This window comes from Armigeres subalbatus, chromosome 2 (genome assembly GCF_024139115.2).
Source record: "Armigeres subalbatus isolate Guangzhou_Male chromosome 2, GZ_Asu_2, whole genome shotgun sequence".
Taxonomy (NCBI): Eukaryota; Metazoa; Arthropoda; class Insecta; order Diptera; family Culicidae; genus Armigeres; species Armigeres subalbatus.
The window spans coordinates 106,013,221-106,022,298 of record NC_085140.1 but is presented as its reverse complement, the minus strand read 5'-3'; the positions used below and the strand labels follow the sequence as shown (position 1 = coordinate 106,022,298).

Genomic DNA, 9,078 nt, shown 5'->3' with positions numbered 1-9,078 from the left:
ATTCGAAAAGTTCCGTTGGCCTTATTATAATAAGTAATAAATCATTCGTATACGGAATATATGTTTTGAACATTTTCCTCGCCATTGGCATGAAAGCAGATAGAATTCTTCTGTTAATTAACCCCTCCCAGCAATGTATCCACTCAATACGGTGATGGATCAGATGGCAAACTCTGCTATCAACTAAATCCACACAGCAAAAAAAGTAGTTGAATATTACATCGAAATCGCTGCAACCAAGTGAATCCATCGGTTGTTGAATATTACACTGCGCGATGTACTCGAGAGCTCGCTGTGTAATAAACAGAAACGATGTAATTTCTCTCGATGTAATCCATACAACTACGTAAACAAAGCGATGTAAATCAATATGTGATGTAAAACCTCCTGTAAAGCTGCCTAATGCATGAAGGTATTCAGTATTGGTATTTTCGGTTTATTAAACATAACTTGTTTTTTAATGGTATTGTACATACAGTCATTTTTATTTGTTATATTTTGCAGCATTTGAACGAAGAAAATTAAATTTATGCCCACAGATTGAATTTCCCTGAACGGGTGTCATTGATCGTCGATTGGTATAGTCTTGCTTGCCAGGGTATGTTAAGGAGTTTCCACTATCTGTTCGTATGATTAATTGCCATCATCCGCTGCAATAATTACCGGAGGAAGCGAGTAATCCTGCAAACGAAGCCCATCGGGTGTAACGGCATGGCGAAATGTGAGCAGTTTATCACTTGAAATATGCCGGTTCTAGACGAACATGCACGATGAATGGCGACTTGACGGTACCACCGTATGAAAACGATGAAAATAACTTAACTAATTGGCACATTCGATGACTTCAGACGCTGAAATACAAAAAAAATGTCAATTGGAATGGAAGCATTATTTATTTTAAGATAATTCAATAAATATAATGTATCGTAGGTTTTGTTCCAAGGTGTTCCAACCTCTAGAACACAGCAGAGGATTTTCCAGAATTCACAAGATTTCCAGAGGTGCCTTGAGAAACTCCTAAAAGAATTTTCCAGAGTTTATGCAAGATTTTGCCCAAATAATTGTATTGAAATAAAGTATTTCGGTTGGAATGGATTCCGATAAAAATCCATTCGGAGTTTCAACGGAACCACTTTAAGACTCCGAAAAGAATTTCTATGAAATTCCAAACGGAATACTTCTTGGATTCTATATTGCATATTTATTGCAATTGCAATATTTATGGGACATCGAAAGGAATTCTCCTGAAATTCGGAAGAGAATCCTTCCGAGACTAGAAAAAATTTTAAATTCCAGTAGGATTCCCTTCGGGATCACTTAGGGGCTCCGTTCGAGATCGCAAGAGGATTCCTCCTAAGATTCCATAAAAGTTCCGTTCAGGATTCGAGCTCTCTTAGGAATCCCAGATTTGTTCCGCCTTTGGGATTCTAGAGAGAATTCTTATGGGATTCCTATTATTATTTATTTTCTGAGTCTGCGTCCGACATTCTGGTTACGTGCCCGGCCCACTGTAGTCGTAAGATTTTCGTGGTGTGAATGATGGGACGGTTTTCCCAACAGCTGATGAAATTCGTTGTTCATTAGTATCCTTCATGTACCTTCCGCCATCTGCACCACATCATAGATGGTATGCAGCACTTTCCTTTCGAAAACTCTAAGTGCGCGTTGGTCCTCCACGAGCATCGTTCAGGTTTCGTGTCCGTATAGAATTACCCGTCTGATGAGCGTTTTGTAGATAGTCAGTTTGGTACGGCGAACTTTATTCGATCAGTTTGGAGCGTATTGCGGAGTCCAAAGCAAGTACGACTTCCTACCGCGATGCATCTTCCAATTTTTCTGCTGGTATCGTTTTCGGAGGTCATCAGTGAGTCCTCGATTTTGTCACCACCGATACAAAATCGTGGTGAATGGCTAACATTGTTTTCTCTTGAGCATTATTTATCCTATCATGTACTTCGTATTCGACGTATTGATAACTAGTCCGATCCGCCTTGCTTTCCTCTTCAGTCTCATGTAGGCTTCTTCCATCTTCTCAAAGTTACCCCTATATACCTATTTATACGTATGATGGTAGTACACTCCGTGTTGTTCGGAGCAAAACCGTATGCAATGTCTTAATCCTGGTCGCTCCGTCTTGGGCCGCCAGTCGTCAGTGTCCCTGCACGCCGGCCGCAAGCGGGTCTGTCTCGGTTGCACACAGCCAGTGACTGCGGGATTAACTCCGGAGCCGACGTTTTTTCAAGTTTTTCTGCTAAACATGATTTTTTCTGATCTCTTTTCCGGCTTACGCACTACATGTCCAGCCCACTGTAATCTGCCGTATTTTATCAGCCTGCCGATTTCTGCATATTTGTACACTTGGTCTCTGTTACCGTTACTGGAGCGTTACCACATGAATATCAGTGGTCCATTGAAACGCGTGGTGAATGTTTGTCATTTGCTTGGTGAATGTGTACATTTTACTGTGGGGAATTCCGTATTTGTGGCGCACAGGGTGATGTAAGATCTGTTGTTTACTCCTCTCCCTCCTCGGGAATGTGAGATCGATTTCAAGGAAGGAAGAAAATAACAAAATAAAATCAACAAACATCACCTTCATTCAGTCCTGCCGAATATTTACAACCCAGCTCCCAACCATCGGTCCTACTCACAAAACCCTCCTTGGGAACCAACGGCAATATCCCCCCGGGACAGCTTTCCAGCATTACTTCTGGGGGATAGGCTATACTTTATGTACTCATTCACACAGGCACTCACACCATTTGAAACGTACTTGGATACTCACTCTATCAATCCATTACCATGCCTCGATGAGTCATTAGCGGTACACTAAGCGGAGGTCCTTCGTAGCTTAGTTGGTTAAAGCACCAGTCTAGCGTACTGTAGGGTCATGGGTTCGAGTCCCATCGAAGGGAAAGTGGTTACCTCCAATACATTTTCCAAATCAATATCTTCCACATAACGTACATATTCACATATGAGTTTTCATAACATTGTAAATTAACGTCCAAGTCGGGTGGTTTAATCCCCGGAAATAGGCAATTACCTTTGATTGAACTGAACTTGAGTTGCGTGCTCTTGCCTACGCAATGCGGTCGGGTCTGAGCTTGACGACCGACTGGCAAATAGCTTACACAACCTCGCTTGATCGGTACCGTTGCTGATGAAGAATGTGTATAGCCGCCAGACATTCTAAATACTCACGCTCCTCTAATGTGGACGTGTACAATACACATGTGGAAGTATTGGCTTGATAAATGGATTGCGAGTGATTTGACTATGTGTCCAATTTGGGAATCTCGAGCTCGTTCAGTAGCCGCTAGGTTGCGAAGGCCGACGGAGGTCCTTCGTAGCTTAGTTGGTTAAAGCACCAGTCTAGCGTACTGTAGGGTCATGGGTTCGAGTCCCATCGAAGGGAAAGTGGTTACCTCCAATACATTTTCCAAATCAATATCTTCCACATAACGTACATATTCACATATGAGTTTTCATAACATTGTAAATTAAAATGAGAGCTGATTAAGCCAAAATAGCCCTTCTTATCCGAACTTCTGGTTGCTTGGGTAGTCTATGCACAAACTTCAGCCGTGCCTCGGGATGCCGATAGCGGTTACCCGCTACGACAGTCCTTCCTCAGCACAAGCCGATCACTCACTCTTTTGCCGAAGCAGACCACACGCTACCCTACCGAAGTAGGCACACTCCCCATGCAACACTTGGGCCTCACTGTGGGTGTGTAGATTTAACACACCACTACCGTCCCGAGATCCATCCAAGGAGAATCCTTCCGGGATTCTCGAAGAAATCCTTCCGGGATACTAAAGAACATTCTTCCAAGATTCCAAAGGAAATCGTTTCATAATTCATCCAGGATGCCATTTGAGATTCGGAGAGAAATCCTTCCGTGAGACGGGGATCCTTTCAGGATTCGGACGGAGATCATTCAGGGATTGAGAAAGGATTTCTCCCAGAAGTCAAAGGGAATCCTTCCAGAATTTCGAAAAGAATTCATTCGGGGTTTTGAGGAGAATTCATTCTGGATTTCCGGGATATTTCATCCAGCATTCAAAAGAGAATCCATCTTGGATTTTCATCAGGGGAATCCATCGTGGACTCCAAGCGGAATTCATTCTGGATTCGGGTGAATCCCCAAAGATTCCGAAGGGAACCCATCTGGGATTTTGCGGCGAATCTATCCAAGATTTTTAGCTGAATCCTTTCAAGATTCGGATGGAAAATTTCCGAACTGGAGTCTTTCCGGGATTCCAAAGAGAATCCTTCCAGCATCCCGAGGGAAATCCATCTGAGAGGAATTCATCCGGGCTTCCAAGGGGCATCCATCTGGGATTCCGAGGTAACTCATCCAATATTCCGCAGAAACCCATCCAGTATCCCGAGGGAAATCCATCTGAGATTCTGAGAGGAATACTTCCGGAATTCGGACGGGAATCCAATCGGAATTCGAACAGGAATCCTTTCTGGATATTGGCACAAATCATTCCAGAATTTAGAGGCTAATCCTTCCGGGATTCAAGGATTCTGAGGAGAATCGGGCTTTCAAAGGGGAATCCATCTTGGATTCCGATTTGAGTTTATCTATTCCGAGAGGAACCCGTCCGGGATTCAAAGAGGAATCCATCCGGGATTCTAAGGGGATTTCTTATGGGATTCGGGCAATAATCCTTCCGGAATTCGAACATTTCGGACGGGAATCCTTCCGGGTTTTCAAAAGGAAATCTTTCAGATATTCTAAGAGAAATCATTCCAAGATTCCAAAAGGAATTCCTCCGAGATTCTGAGCGAATCCTAGTGTGGTGGATAGCTCAAACAGTAAGTATAGATCACCGTCTTGTGTACGGGTCTCCATGTATGGGTATTGCCTTGGAGCATTCTAGGGTTAGACTAGCGAGTGCGCGAGCACAGTCGATTATTACTTAAGTTGGACGCGTGTGCTAAACATCTCGGTATCACAAGTGGCGACGAGGGTGAAAAAAAAAAATCTCGGTGTTTAAGAAATTGGAAGTGTTAATTTTCGAAGTGGAAATAAATTGTTCATCGAATTGTTGCAAAAGAAGATCCAATAACCAGGTAAAGAAAAAAAGAAGTGATTATAAGTGCATTTGGAAATTTAATTGAAAGAAAGTGGAAAAAAGAATATCTACCAACCAAAGCTTGTGACCCGCCATATTGCGTTATTCGTATAAGTTTAAGTGAAAAAAACAAAGGAAAATTAATTAGAAAGATTTGTGAAATGAAAAAAAAAAACGAGAATGGTGTTTATAAAATGTGCTTGATAGTGCGTTCTTGCTGGTTAGCGAGAAGATATCAAACTACGACACCTTTTTTCTCCAAGGTATGTACACACATTTTAAAATTCCTGCAAACATCCAGCCGAAAACGTAATAACTTTAAATAAAATTTGACCACACAGCAATTAACTAAGAACATTTTGCTCGGTCTCCACGCGACATGACGCGCGGCGCGAAAAAAAAAAATGGCGTCTCACAATGAAACAATCAATACATGTTTCTGTGGAAAAAAAAGAAATGAGAGAAATCTCAAAACGCGAATCGTACTCAATCATGCGCTCGCGAAATTCAAATTACATATACGCGCACGTGTTCTATGAAGTACGCGCATGAATTTTCAATTGTCTATGCACCACGAGATGAGTGTAAGTACGCAATAACCCGACACATAACTCTTACCCTCTAATGATCAAACGCGAAAACGTACTCACTCACGCGCACCCATAATTCAAATCACGTGTTCCCACATAGACGCGAATGCTTATCTTGTATGCGCCACGAAATGTGTATGTAACAACGCGCCACGCACTGCTACCGTTGCTGCTGGTACGGTTGTCGGTTGAAGCTTGTGAGCATTCGTTAATCCATTGAGATTGCTGTTGGATGCGCTGCGCTGCACTTAGCAAGAGAGAAGAGAAGCTTAGAAAAGAGAGACGAATGCAGAATAGAGAACAACTAAACTAATAGCGAAGACCACTTTATCAAGAAGACTGGCAGCTCTGGCATTTTTCCATACAAGCGGTCAACTTCATTGCCGACAGAGCCTCTTCTGAGTTAAAGTGGTAGCTTGTTATCTGTGTGGTAGTGATCTTAGCTGACAAAAGTAAATGGGATCTAATAAAGGTGCGGAGGAAGTCGATGTCTGCTAGTGTTAGTTAGCTGTCAACAAATTACTTTTAGAAAAAATATTTTCCACAGTAGCGAAAAGTAGAATTCTACTCTAAATTGTGTTGACATCGCGATTGTATCTGTATTGTATCTGTATACTTGGGATCGCAATATGCCAAAAGAATTGTCATGAAGCGTGTATACTAACTATTTTCGCAAATCGCCAGTACCAATCAATTTACATTAGCCATCCACGATTATGCCCTTCAGTTAATTGCCTAGCTTCTGGCTATTAGTCAACCGGCACTACGAACCCTCGCCGCTTGGTTCGCCGGGTTACAAAATTTCTCTTTTATGTTTATTTTGCTGAAGATCTACCAACACAAGCAAACGTCGATGAACCCCACACCTTTATTATTTGCAATGGAATATAGCTGTCAATTCACAAAACAAACCACACGGAATCACAAATCAGCTCAGTTTTGTACAGGCAGAAAAATTCCTCGTGAAAATGAGTTTGAAACAAAAAGAGTTTTTCGTGGCAATTTAGAAAAAACAAAAAAACACAACAACACACGAAATTATTATTTGTATGAAAATCTCGCATGGACAGTTCCTTAGTACTTAACATCAATCAAGAGAGAGAGAGTCAGAGTGTAAGTTTAAAATTGAGGCTGTTTACTTAGTTTTATATGCTTTAAACTTATTTCTTTGGGGTCTTTTTTGTGTTCTTATCCGTTTGTCTACAAAATAAAGTGTTGTAACGAATTTGAACCTATTGGAACGGTAGAAACATCAAAAACTGAAAAGCGATAAAAATGAGTTTTATTTGCATGGGAAAATTATCAATCTGTCAAAATTCTGGCTTGCTCCAAGGTATCATAATCACGGCTAGTGAAGTAACATTCTCAATATTTGCCGTTTCTGTATGTTAACATCTATTTTTGTTATCTATCATCTGAATTTTCTCAATGAATTATTAGCAATGACTGGTTTCCTACTCGCAGCGGCCAGGCGCTAATGTACAGTAGACGTTCGATAACTGCAAGTCATTTAACTGCAATGCTTTTTAACTGCAATTCGATAGTTGCAACAGTTTTGCGGTCCGACCAAACTTCAAACTGATGTCAAACTCAATGACAGCTGCATTGCGCTGCACATTTGGATGCACTTTTATTGCATCTGACGTCGATTGACAACCGTTTGACGTCTAGAATGCGTTGCAGTTATCGAACGGCATTCGTTAACTGAAAAGTAAACATTTTGCAGTTATCGAACGGCTACTGTATATGTGCAAACAGCCAGCATAAGTTAACCGCCGGAAATTTGTATGGCGAAAAACATCTAACGTGGGTTTTCTCGAAGTTAGGAATTTTGAAGAAAAACTATTTGGTACTATTTCTGTACACGCCCGTTTCAAATTACTCAAAGACTAAGTGAAATTGACGTCTCTTTTTTCTGACGGAAATCTTTCTCATTTTTTCGTAAAAAGTGGAACTAATCAAAATTTGAGCAGTTCCACTTTTTACGAAAAATTTTCGTGAGATAAATGAGATAAAAAGATACGGCAATACAATTTCACTCAGTCTCTGAGTGAAGAGTTCATTTTCTACTATGTCTAGGATAGCAGAACCTTTTCGAACTTTTGGGTTTTTAGGCAAGGTAATGATAAAAATTAAGAAAAATCTAGGGTAAATTGTTTCAAATCAAATCATGAAAGCAGTCTTCAGTCGAAATGTGAAGGAAATTAACGGGTCCGTACGGAAATTGATATAGAGTGCGGCACTTTAATCGTCAGCTCAAGGTAAAATTCCGAATATTATTTGGCTTAAAGTTATGCTGATCTCATAAAATTGAAAAACGTTTAATCTCAGTGTACTTCTCGAGAGTTTTTTGTAGCATAATTTAAATATGGTTTTAATGTATTTTGATTGATCGTGTAACTGAGGTTACAGTGTCAATTCACTCACACAAACATACATAGTACCACCTCGGCTCACCGACAGCGCTGCTAACAGTGTCGCCCGATTTCAGGCTGTGTTGTCAGTCTTCTTGATAATGTGGTCTTCGCTAATAGCCTATTCAGATTGGGCTATTTATGACTTTGTTAAGTGAGAGGGTATCCAATTATTACGAGGTGTTCAGACTGCAGCAAGATAATATATCTTGACGTTTCCATGTTTCCTCATTTGCACGCTAATACAGGGTTGAATTCAAGGAGAGTTTAAAAATTTAATTTACGAAATCAACCATTTGTGTGGCGACAATCGAACATTTTTTTCTGAACAAAGTTTCTACGAAAAAAAATATAAAAAAAATATGAAAAGGGATTTTCGAAGAATATATGAAGCTCTCATTAAGATAATGAAGCGAAGCTACATTCATTAGTTGGGTGCACCATTCTTCGGGGAATCAGACTATTCCTCAATTTATGTTTACGTTTAAAAAGTATTTTGTACTATGATCGAACGGAGATTTGATAGAAAAATTTAGATACTTTTGGGAATTCTCACAAATAAATAAAAAAAGGACGATTGGACCAATTTTCAAGAAATATTATCAAACTAAAATGTATTTCCACCAGTATCTCCATGTATGAAGGGCAACTCAGCAATTTAATTTTTTTCAAAAATGGAAACTGAACTGTTGCGTTCTACTCGACAATCAAAGATACAGCTTCTAACAAAAACGAATCGTGTGAATGTGATATAATTTAAACTGGATTTTGGATGACTTAATGCATAACCAATCCATGTTTTATATCCCATTCAAATCGTACAGTTGTCCCACGTGAAAAATGTTGAAATCCAAAGTATATTAAGCCATTCAAGGAGCAGAATTGAAACAATTTATGAAACCATGTTTATTCATCATGTATTCGTTTTACAACCATTCCTACGTTTTAAATTGTCTTCCGCATTGGCCCTTGAAATTTGAAAAT

The 9,078-nt window shown here is 40.1% G+C and overlaps 1 protein-coding gene across 1 annotated transcript in view; it reads right to left on the bottom strand.

The window, feature by feature from the left end:
• Positions 1-450: 450 nt before the first annotated feature.
• Positions 451-9,078, bottom strand: part of LOC134210589 (ribosome quality control complex subunit TCF25-like) — a 55,853-nt gene continuing 47,225 nt past the window's right edge. Inside the window, 1 exon segment of the mRNA XM_062686704.1 lies at positions 451-851. The gene's annotated coding sequence lies outside the window, so the exon portion shown is untranslated.